General features: G+C 46.6%; 2 non-coding genes across 2 annotated transcripts; both read left to right on the forward strand.

The window, feature by feature from the left end:
* The first annotated feature begins 9,698 nt into the window (after positions 1-9,698).
* On the forward strand, positions 9,699-9,890 carry LOC121684767. The gene has a single exon (XR_006023191.1). It is a non-coding gene; the product is annotated as a U2 spliceosomal RNA (small nuclear RNA).
* Positions 9,891-10,129: 239 nt separating this feature from the next.
* LOC121679633 lies at positions 10,130-10,243 on the forward strand. The gene has a single exon (XR_006021362.1). It is a non-coding gene; the product is annotated as a U5 spliceosomal RNA (small nuclear RNA).
* Positions 10,244-12,480: the final 2,237 nt, after the last annotated feature.

Below are 12,480 nucleotides of genomic sequence, written 5' to 3' on the forward strand. Positions count from 1 at the left end.
CAACCGCAGCATGCCTGCTTGCCGACGTTCAAACGAAAAAGATATCAAAGCACCTTTTGCGTTTGAATGTAGCACGAATTTAAACAGCTTGACAAATGATTTAGCTAATTGATTATAGCCTGTACAGCAATTGTTGAACATTTACCTGTACAAGTACATTGTTAGCCTACAGACCAATTTCCATAGTGCACATCTTATCAACAGTTTGAATGTCGTGTGTGTTTCTGCATTGACAAATACCGTTCAGCACAATGATTCATGCCCAATTAATTTCCCCTGTTAAAGTGTTCGCCTTTGTTACACTATTTGGTTTCGTGATGTAGCCTATGATAAACACCATGGCCAAATATGTGACTCAGCTAATGTTATAGGCTATACAATTTCCCCTCTTAAAGACAAGCTGGTGTAGCTTATTAGACTAGGCTACTATTAAAATGCACCGACGGTAGCCTTGGCTATGTGTAAAGTAAGCTATCGCATGATTTCATGCACGTAAGTTTATGCATCTGTCAAATTCGTACAGGGCCTCGCACCCCCTTGCTCCTCGCACCCCCTTGCACCCCCCAGCTCCTCCTAAGACAGCGAGGAAAAAGTTAAAATACGCGATAAACCCGGGAAAAGTTGACAGGTTTGTTTCGGTCCCAGTGATTATTTGTGAAATTGTGCAAACGACAGCCTTTTCAAGGCATTTCAAGGAAGGAGTCGTAGCATGCAAGCTCCCAAATTGACCCAGTAGACAGAAGGCATCAATAGCCTAAATTGTTGGGACTGGGGAGGGTCATGCGTTTTTTCTCAATTACTTTGGAGGGTCATAGAAAAATGTCTTGCTGGCGAAGGAGGGTCACGTCTTTTTTGACTAAAACCCAAGGGCAGAGCCTACAGTGGGCAGTGCTTCGACTTGGCCAGCTTCACTCGCGGTCCGCGCGTGGGATCACGCGGTATCACGCAACTTTAATTTGTATTTTTTCAGTGAGACGCTGCAACAACCCAAACAACCGGTAGATGGCTCACGTGAGCAGGGTGTCTCGTAAAAAGAAATGGAGCCTGGAAAACCCTACACAGACTTCACTACAGACTTTAGCAGACTGGTTTAGAAATAATGTAATAGCCAGAAATATGCCTGCCCTGCCCTAATAAAGAAATATTTGGTTAACTGCGAGTGAATCCCGTTTGCAGCCGTAGAGACGCAGGACAAATGAAACATTCTGGTTTTCTCCGAGTGCAACGATGATAGACATCATTTGGACAAAATATAGAGTATTAACCTCCGTTGCTCAGCCAAATGCCTTCCTGTTACGTCCTGTTATCACGGAGTTACAGGCGATAAACGATTTTTGATGGTCACAAATTTACTTCATTAGGGACTGTTCGTTATTTATTTAAGGGGCTACCGGAGGAGTTTTGGGAGCATTAGTCCAAAAAGACGTGACCCTCCCTCGCCAGCAATACATTTTTCTATGACCCTCCAAAGTGATTATGAAAAAATCACTGTCAACATTTTTCCGGGTTTATCGCCTACTGTATTTTAACGTTTTCACATATTTGGCCATAAGCCGTTTATCATAGGCTATCACGAAACCAAACTACAAAGGCGAACACTTTAACAGGGGGAATTAATTGGTTAATTAATTATTAACCTCCGTTGCTCAGCCAAATGCCTTCCTGTTACGTCCTGGTATCACGGAGTTAAGAGCGATAAACGATTTTTGATGGTCACAAGTTTACTTCATTAGCAGTTTATTTTTTTGGATTATTAAAGAGTGTTTTTCATTTAAAGGTTTGACTTCGTGCTTATTCAGTAGAGCATTTAGTGCTCTCCCCAATTCCAGACGTTCACATTGCATGTTTGTTTGTAATGGATGCAACCGCGAGATAGGCTATGCGTTTGACAATGAGTTGTTAACAGAACCAAGACATATAGCCCAGCAGCAATCTAGGGACTGATCGTTATTTATTGAAGGGGCCACAGGAGGAATTTTGAGTGCTTTAGTTGGAAGTTGCAGGACCCTCTCTTGCCTGCTAGAAATTGTTCAATGACCCTCCGACAGAATTGTTAAAAAAGACATGACCCTCCCCTGCCAATTGTCTTCCGCCGCGCCACAGCCACACACTTTGTGATAACGTTCTTAAATCAATCTTTCCCGTGAGCTTGCATGCTACCAGTCCTTCCTTTTCAAATGTGTTGCGCCTGTTTGCACAATTTCACAAATAATCATATGTGATTAATAGTATGACAAATAATCCCTGTGCACGGGGACCGAAACAATGCATGCCAACTTTTTACGTGTTTATCACGTATTTTAACTTTCCCCGCTGTCTTGCCGTTTTAATGTTTTCCCGTAGAATATCCCATATTTTAATACTCTCATAACAGCCCTGCCATCGGGCCTGTCTCTGTGTTGCCCTGTTGCTACCCCTTGCCCTTCCAACGAAACAGATGTCTTCAAATCATCGTTTTCCTTGCTTGAAGGCGAACTTAGAGTGATGTTAACCTATTTAAGTTTAACGGCGCGATTGTCGTGAGAGCACGAGCCTTATGTCTACGTGCGCACCTGAGGCTACTCAGCTGCAAGAGAAATAATTTCCTCTGTTTGTATGTTCACTGCAAGTTGGCCTACCATAACTTACCAACTCTGCACTGTAGACTGGCTATTTATATTTTTCTGTGAAATAAGCAAATGTATTTGTTCAACTTTATGAAGCAGAATTACGCATAGGGTACTTGGAACATAATACATTTGACAAAGGACAGATGAATGTTGCTAGTGACAAAATATTAACTTTCAGTGTTTTACGATGTCTTTGTCATGGGGAAGTGTTTTTCCCCATGCATTTATTCTAGGTTACTGTCAGTGACTGCCGTGAGAGAAGCGGGTTCTGTGTTTCGTTCATGTCAGTGACTGACGCGAGAGAAGCGGGGTCTGTGTTGTGTTGTGTTGTGTTGCGTTAATTTATTTTCATTGGGTATACCGTGCCGTGCCGTCCACAGCTCTTCAGTTCTGACAAAGCCAAAATTACTCCTTTTGAAACAATGAGTGCAGGAAGGGGGGGTGTCCCAAGCAGCTTTCAGCCATAAGGCTACTTTGAGAACATTTCAATTCACCCGACACTAATATTCAAAATGTTGAAAACTATTTCGGCATAGTCTATAAAGCAGTTTAATTAAATGGAATGTTAGTTGTAAACAAACGAGCTACTTGGTGAGGCTTGGCCTCACAGATGCGCTCGTGCCTTAGATGGCAGGAAAAATCTTCACGATAGGCCTATTAACTAACCACCCGATTCACGTTGGCTGGGGGGAAGGGGGGCCATCAGACAATTGTGCCCAGTTAATCCGGCCCTTCCCCCAAAACAATCACACCTTCCCACCTCTGACAGCTTAAAAGAAGTCAAGAGGACTCCTTACTCACAGACCTATTCACAAACCTGCGGTTTTGAAATCCTATGCAGCTACAGGAGCTTCCAATCGCGAGGAAGCAATTTTGCATTGTAGGCATAACTAACATGCAATAACGCCGCCAACAACAACCAAAACTAGGCTAATCATTGTCAACATGTAAATTAAATGTAACATTATTGTGAATCAAATTAAAATGTTCTCTTTTGCAAACGTAGGCATAGTAACAGAATCATTTAATAATGTTACAAAGATACTACATCAATCCGTATGTTTCATTGGGCTACTAGGCTATTTGTTTTGCCTTGATTAATTTAGGCTAGGCCTTTTTATTCAGGGGCCATATTCACAAAGAATTTTAAGGGCTAAAAGTAGCTCCTAACTGGCGAATTTAGGAGCAACTCCTAAAAATAATGGGCGTGTCACTCCTAACTTTAGGACTCCTAATTTTTTCACAAAAAGTAATTCACGAAGCATTTTAGACCTAAAAGTAGCACCTAAGTCTGGGACAGCTTAAGTCGAGAGGACTCCTAACTCACTAAGACCTATTCATAAACAGCTTTTTTGTGGCATTTTACGTTGCGATGTTTTGAAATAGCCTATGCGCAACAGGAGCTTCCAATCGCGAGGGAACAATTTTGCATTCATAAAAGGGATGCAATAACGCCACCAACAACAACCAAAACTACTCATTGTTAACATGTAAATGAAATGTAACGTTTCATTGTGAATCAAATTAAAATGTTCTCCTCTTTGCAAACGTAGCCTAGGGATATGGTGACAGATTAATTTAATAATGTTGCAAAGGTAGGCTACTGCATCAATCCATAGGCCTATGTTTCATTAGGCTACTAAGCTATTTGTTTTGCCTTACTCTTTATTCATTTAGGCTAGGCCTTTTTCTTCAGTTATTAATCATCTTCCATCCTTCGCACTACTTGTGTAGCGCACGCATTCTCCGACCTGTCACCTGTCAGTCATCATCGGAAGAGAGGTGTTTGGAATTCCCGCGTTACAATCGTCAGCCAATCAAGGTGGTCACTTCAGTCAAGCTCGTGCATGAGTAATGACGTCATCCATAGCCACGAAGAGTCACTCCTAGTTTAGGAGTTGTCCTAAAGGCTTTGTGAATAACTTTTAAGAGAAAACTCCAATCTAAAATCTTTAAGTGCGATTTAGGAGTAGCCTACTCCTAGTAGTAAGATAAAAGCCTTTGTGAATAGCCTACGGCCCCAGTTATTCATCATCTTCCGTCCTTGTGTAGCGCACGCATTCTGAGACCTGTCACTCATCATCGTAAGGGAGGTGTTTGGAATCATGCCCGCGTTACAATCATCAGCCAATCAAGGTGGTCACGTTTGCCCATTTACCCAAATTAATGATCGAATATTACTGATGATCATTGTTATTTAAGAACATGCAGTGTGCGTAGGGTACCAAAAACATATTGCTCGTAAAAAAGCATCATAACGCACATTCTGGCGGGTCTGTTATTTACTGTAGGCTGCGCAAACCACATGCCTTTATTTTGGGCAAGCCTGCATTCATTCATTCATTCATTCAACCTTTATTTATTCTCAGAGGGTCATTGAGGGAAACCCTCATTTTCAATGAAGCCGAAATTACAGAAGCGAAGCAAAGCGCTCCACAAACAAGACAACATTCGAGGCCTTCTGTTGAAGAATTTTATATAATATTGCAACAGATTCAGTGTTCTGGACTGTAGGTAACTTGTTAAGCCAGTGGTTATCAAACTTTTATTTCATTCCCCACTTTGATCAAGGGGCATGACTGATGATAGTGGAGATAACGTGTTATCCCGAGGCTTTTGCAAGTCAGCATCTTCGACGGTAGTCTATTAAAAATATAAGTTTTCGATGTCCCAAACGGAGAGCCATACTTTATTGTTTTTAACGATCTCTATGCTACTCACAAAAATGTAGGCATGGGGACATGATGAAGTAGGTTATCCAACTGTCGTGTGTTAAATTATTGTGATTACGAGCCAGTGGTTTTCAAACATTATGCGTGACTCGGACATCTAACTAAATGCAACAGGCTCATATCGTCCTCGCATTCGCAAAATGAGGACCAGTGTTTTGTCAAATTGCAAATAGCTATTCGTTTTAACTATTTTTTTATGATAGTAGCCTATACAAAAAGCACTTCATACTATCTTAATCTTGGAATATGGGGAGGGAAGTGGCGCGTCTGCAGTCAGCCAAATATGAATGTAATTCTGCGGCATAAAGCAGATGTAATTGTTTATTGTACAGAAAAATAAAAATGACATGTCAAGCAGTCAATTGACTACATTGCAGTCAAGAAGTAGGGCAAATTAATTTACGAAACCAAAATGTGGGTCATAGTTGTCTAAGCCTCTATTGCGTAGCCTGTTAAAAACGTCGCCAGATAGTATTAAATCGGCAACAACATTGTTTTCTGCAGAAGCCTACCCAAGGCTACAGATTAATTCTGAACAGTTATTTCTCTACTGGCTCAATTATCACACCACTGTTTTGATTTGCGTAGTTGCGTTAACCCCAACACTGACAATAATGTAGACAGCAAATTTCGATTTCGATTTTTGTGTAGTCAAGCCTTAAGCCATACCCAAGTAGCCTAAATCGAGGTAATGTTTAATTGTGCATGATTTATTTTGTTATTGAATTCGTAGGCTGGGATTACTCTCGGCAACAATTATGTAAGGGACGGCAGGCAGAGCGATGTACAGTGGCAGAGCGACGCACAGTGGCTGAAAGTGGTACTACAGCTTCACGCTGCGTAATGCGCGAATGAAGTGGTCATTTGAAAGCGATGCCCACTGTATCTGCTAAGGCACTCGATAGGCTATAACGAGCTGTGTGCGCCTGGAAAGACAATAAGATGCTTTCTGAATAGCACAGCAAAGACGGCTCTGGTCATCCCATACCCTCCCCCCACTTCCTGTAGCCTACCATTATGACTTTGCCGTTTTGGGACATTAAGCTTTTTCACGTTAAGCCCCCCTCCCCCACCCCCTTCTTTCACAAGCAGTGGGGGAGCGCGGGGCACAAAGTAACACTTTTTGGTAGACAAAGGAGGGTTCTCCGCGCTTCTGTCGTTTGGCCACAATCCGGTGCAACCAGGCCAGGACAGATATTTTAGAGCAGGGGTGTCAAACTCATTTTCATAGAGGGCCACATCATTGAATTTATAGGTTACTGAGGGCCACATTATCGGCGAACATGTGCATGGTGCAACCATGAAATCGGTATTGCAGTATGGCTTATTCAAAATTGGTGTGTAATGGTCCTAACCATTTTAAAACAGTGTGGCTGAAATAAAAAACAAACAGCCTACAACAGTAACATTTTCAAATGCAACTTCTAGGCCTACAGTATTAGTTAACAACTGATCAATATGCATTCATGGACTGACATTGATGAGAATAAACTGCAGTCAATAATGTGCATAACAATGTCCATAACACATATCACCACTAAAATTAACTGTGGCTAAGAAAAGTACTGTCTGTGTGTGTGTGTGTGTGTGAGAGAGAGAGAGAGAGCTATGGTACGTACACCCACCCACCCCCACCCCCGCAAAAACAAATTCACGCGTGTACAATATTTGTCCGTTTCCCGGTTTTAGGTCCGTGCATTGCAAAAAAAGTAGCCTACATAGCATAACAATATCCACATGCAATAATACAACAACGTCTACGATGACCTATTAATTTGGACAAATTGATACAGCCCTATAGCTAAAGTTACCAGTTTTGTTCTAGCGTACCGTGACGTCTGGCTTTAAACAGCTGTAATCTAACGTTCTGACAAGCACACCAATTGCCTACCTTGTTCTTGCCCATCTGGAATAACTCCTCTAGCTTTGCTGTCTCCATCCTTTCTGTTTTCGTTGTTTAAACTTGTGATATCCATAACTAGTGAATTAGCCCAACATTGTGTGCTGATAACCATATATAGATAGCCGAGTAAAAGAAAACAACAAGTAGCCTAGTTATGTGCCTGCGTGCGTATTCTGTCTTTAAAATGTAATAATGTTCTGCACCTTTTACTAAAGAATAAAGAAAATTAAGAAGACATCTGAGCTGCACCGGCGTCTCTCCTTCTCTCTAACACTTTTTGGCTTTGGCTAAATATTTCTAAAATCATTTGAGTTTCACTAGTCACATGTTTTAACAAGCAACACTTCTTATTGAACTAATAACAGACGTGTGTCGAAAATTGACTTTATTTTCCATACGGAGAAATAACATATGCAGAGTCTACCAAGGTCAATCTTGCCAAAAAAGCCCTCAAACCTGAAAACACATGAGGCAAAAGTGCAAAAAATCACAAAACTAACACTCACATATTTTTGTATTGCAATCATTGTAGCCTACAGTTGTAAGTCGTTTTACTCCCCGTATGCGCTCATTATAAAGAACGTTTAACGTGTCCCAAAAACAGCTATCAATTAATCACCAAACGTCTTATAAACAAGTATTGCCAGGAGCAACACCTTGCAAAAAATGATAACAATAGGCCTTTATATGGCTCTGCTCCTGCCTAGATTCGAACTCAGAACTGCCTGAAAGTTGCAGACCTGTTCTGGATATACGTGCATTAACCCACTCGACCGTCAGACAACGCTATCTGCTTCGAGTAGCCTATTGGGTAGGAATGTAGCCTACACTGGTTGCTGTGCACAGTCTTGAGTGACCGAATTCGTTTCCTTTGTCATATGAATGCTGTCATTTTGTTAACATTACTGTTAAGAAGATGCTGTAGGCAAAGGCTATATTTCAACCTCGTTAGTGTAGTAAAAAAAAATCAGAACTATTCACAAGGTTTCTGGGCAGCATATTTATGTTCTGTTAGCAAGCGAACTTCTCATGACTACCGACAAAGTAGCCTACTGCCAGCTGACGAAGCTCTCATTTTAAAACATCATCAAACAATCAAGAAATCTTGCCACTGAATCCAAAACTATGTTTAACATTATGTACAAAGCTTAGGCTACAGTGGACTAGCATGTTGCAGGGGCTGCTAAAAACACAGAGAAACGCACTGAAAACTCGGCCAATCACAGCCCTTGCTGTCGAATGCGCCGTCCGGTTCGACCATGGAACGCCACAGCAGACTATGCTGCCCCCAAGCGGCTGCAGTTGTACTTACATTTCACCCAACTTCACCTTGATCGTGAATTAAGTGTCCAGGTGGAAATCCAGGTACTTGTCTCTGTCGGGTAGGGTGGCTGCGGTTCAGGCAGACGTCTTGCCGCTGATTAACCATCTGGCGCTGGTTTACCCTTTGCCTTTTTTTTGGGGGCGCAGGTTGGAGAGGTTGGAGAGGTTTTTTCCTTTATTTGGAGGGGGAAGGCCGAGTGGGTGGGGCGGGAGTTGATGTGTAGGGAGGGGTGGTCGCGTGTGTCCCTGTGAAGGCATTGTCGATGTTCACTGCTTTTCAGTGTCGCTTGGCTGTGGGTGACTTTCAGCATAAGGCGGTGCAGTGGGCGAGGTTTTAGTTGGGGTTCTCTGTAAGGCACCTCAGGCCCATGACCTCGGCTGAGCCCTGGTCATGGGAGGGGCCTGACCATTACCTTAAGGTGGCTGAGCTGTTGAAGGGGAATGAGTGGGCGTTGGAGGGTAGGAGTGTATTGGAGCACCGGACGCTTTACAGGGGGTTGATGGAGAGACGGTGGAGTGAGGCTGCTGAGCGGGAGGTGGTGCAGAGGAGGGTGGACTGGCAGGCTATTCAGCCTCCTGTTCTCAGGGGTGAAGGGAGGGACATCAATTGGCTGGCTGCTCTGGATTGGTTGCCGGTGAGGGAGCGCCTTCACCGGCATGGAGTCAGCCGTACTTCTCTGTGTGCCGTGGGGTGTGGGAGGGAGGAGACTGTTGGCCATGTTTTTTGGTCCTGTCTGGGGGGCCTTGGAGTTTTGTGGAACAGTGGTGGTGTGGGTGGGCGGGGCTTTGTGGGTTTTGATTTCATTTGTTAAGTTGGCTTTGTGGGTATGGCGGGGAAGGTGCATCAAGAAGAAGCTGCCCGCTTTTGCTTCTAATGTCATTTTTTCTTGGTTTTTGAGTAAAGTGAGGAGACATGTGCAGGAGTTTTTGACTGTGCGTGGTGCTGATGAGACAAGGGTGGTTTGGGGTGGGTTGCCAAGGGTGGGGGTGGGGGTGGGTTAACTGGGGAATGGTGGGATTATTTTATGTGTGATGTTATGTGTGTACATAATGTAAATATGTAAATAGGTATATAGGGTGTCTCGGTGGTGGGTAGTCTAATTAAGTCTAATGTGGACTGTATGTGTTGTTTTGACTTTTTTGATTTTGAATAAAAACGAATATAAAAAAAAAACTCTTCTTATCAGTTTAATATCTGATACGTCCTCTACCCGAGGACCATATATTAATCTGATTTTTGGAAGAGAGAGACGGAAGAGGGGCTTGCTCACCCAGTGGAACTGACTGACTGATTGACTGACTGACTGACTCTGATGAAATCTTCCTTGACAGACAGACAGCAGACACAGCAGGAGTGAATCCAGGTCTTTTGGCCAACCGCGCCACCTCCCTTTTCGGCCCTTTTTGGGTTTTCCCACCCTTTTACTTTTTTTTTTTTTTTTTAACTTAAAGGGGATGTTGATACTGCTGTCTTGTTGCCACTGGGCAACGCCTTGGAGTCACCCTCATGTCCACGACCGGCGCCGTTCATGCTCTCCGTCCAGCGTGCCCTCTGGAAGCCATCGCTCGGGTTTCTCTTCATCTCGTACAAATCTTTTGCCTTTTACTAAAGATTTCCGTGGAGGGGAACTGCTCCGAGTTTACAGTATTTTTGGAAGCTCTGCTTCGGCGGAGCTGCACCTGCCTGTCCAAAGTCAAGCGTTGTGGTGTTTTGTTTTGCGCTGGCCGGCCGCGATGGCGGCGGTCCGCTTTTGCTGGCCCCGCCTCCCCCTGTAACCATAAGAATGTGAGTCATGTTCTCCTGGGCGAATTGGTCATCAGGCTGTTGTACATGCAGGAACACCTCCCCCTGGTGGTCCACATGTACAACCCCTATGTGGAGGACCGGGACGTCGAGGCCTTCCTGCGGCGTCATTGTAAGGTGGTGAAGGGCGGGACCAGGCTGAGGGATAACTTCGGCGTTTAGACGGGGAGACGCCGCTACCTGGTCTCGTTTCACCAGGAGCCGGGGGGCACCGGGGAAGCTGCGTCATCCACCAGGGTCGTTCGCAATAGGGACTAACAGGGGGTTCCTTTACTACCCTGGCCAGCCGGAATATTGTCGGCGGTGTGGAGGGCTAGGCCACAGCAAAAAGGATTGTGCGGGGAGCCGCTGCCGCTTTTGTGGCGGGGGTGACCACACGGCGGGTAAGTGCACTGCTCCAAAACTTTGCTCGCTGTGTGGTTCTGATTCCCATTTGTTTAGGAGCTGCCCTGCCCGGGCTAAGTCGTATGCTGCTGCGGACGGCTCTGAGGACGTGTTACGGGAGCAGGAGGAGGTGGATTTGGCTGCAGAGTTGGAGCGGCAGCGGCTAGCTTGGTAGCTGATAGCTCCCTGGCTGCCAAGATGGCGGCGCCCAGTGCACCGCATGGTCCGGCTCCGGACTCGTCGGCTCCCCCGGAGGTGGGAGGTGGTGTGGCACCTGGCTCAGCTTCCTCTGCTGTGGGGTCCCCGCTGGACGGGAGTGGAACTGCAGGTGAGGAGGCCTCTTTGGATGCCATCAACAAGACCTGTGGCAGTATCCTCGGTGAGGCTGTTGGTTCTTCGAGCTGGGGCGATTGTGTGGTCGTGGAAGAGGCCAAGGAGGAGGCCGGGGCGTCCTCTCCGGTGGTCGCTGGGATCCCAAAGCACCTCCTGGCTCCGCTGCTGGCGACGGTCTCAGGCGGCACGGGTGCTGGCCTACCGAGGGGGAGAGTGGCTTCGAAGAGAGCGGCGGCAGCGGTGGGGAGCTCTGGGTCTCCTGAGCCCTCTCCCTCCCCGTGTCCCGAGGGGGGAGGGGGGGCGGCCTGGCGGTTCGGGAGAGTCGGGAGCGGCAGGGGTGGGGGACGGTCGGGACGGGTCTACGGATGGGGGAGCGGGGCCATCGCTGGACTCCCCTCGGGTTGAGGGCGGGCCCCTCTCCCCTGTCTCCGTTGAGGACGACGTTCCGCCTGAGGAGTTGGGGGACAGCGACGTGGCGTTGGTCATGCAGACTGATTCGTCGGATGGGGTGAGTGAACCCATCGCCTCGCCTTCTGCGGGGTCCGGTGAGGCTTCTGGGGATCCCATGCGAAAGTCGGTGGTGGCACGGGACCGACTCCTGGGGACTTAATGTGTGTTGTGATATGGTGGTGGGTGTTTGGTTTTGTTTGTGTTTTGTGTAATGGGGGATATGCTAGTGGAGTCCCTGAATGTTCTGGGGCTTAAGATGCCGGGTAGGCGGGTGGCCTTTTTTTTGTCAATTGAGCAGCGGGTGTTTGATGTCCTGTTTTTGCAGGAGGTACAGGGGGGAGGACATTCGGGCCCTGCAGGATGGGTGGGTGAGGGGACCCTCTGTGTGGGGGGGTGGGAATGTGCGGGCGGATGGGGTGGGGATTTTATTTAGGGGGTGGGATGTGTCCATCCAGTCCACGTGGGAGGTGGTGGGGGGGCGTATTTTATGCGCTGATGTGTCCTGGCGGGGTGTGCCGGTGCGGCTGGTGTGCGTCTACGCCCCCAGCGTGCCGGCGGAGCGGCGGGGGTTTTTCCAGCTCCTTCCCAGTTCCCAGCTTCATTTCTTGGGTGCGGCTGCTCTACTCCCAGGCCGGTAGCATGGTCAGGTTGGGGGGCCACTTGTCGGCCGTGATCCCGCAGGCAGGGGGGGTCCGTCAGGGCTTCCCCCTTTCGCCTCTACTCTACATCCTCTCTCTTGAGCCGCTGCTGTCGGTATTCAGGAGGGCTCAGCGATTTGCTGGGGTTCACCTGCCAGGGGGTGGGGGGAGGGAGGCAAAGGTGGTTGCGTATGCTGACGACGTGATGCTTTTCGTGACGTCTGACACCAGCTTTGGGGTGATTACGGCCATCTTGGCGGAGTACGGGAGGGCGGCGGGGGCGAAGGTGAACCTTGCTAAGTCC

This window comes from Alosa sapidissima, chromosome 1, assembly GCF_018492685.1.
Source record: "Alosa sapidissima isolate fAloSap1 chromosome 1, fAloSap1.pri, whole genome shotgun sequence".
NCBI lineage: Eukaryota > Metazoa > Chordata > Actinopteri > Clupeiformes > Clupeidae > Alosa > Alosa sapidissima.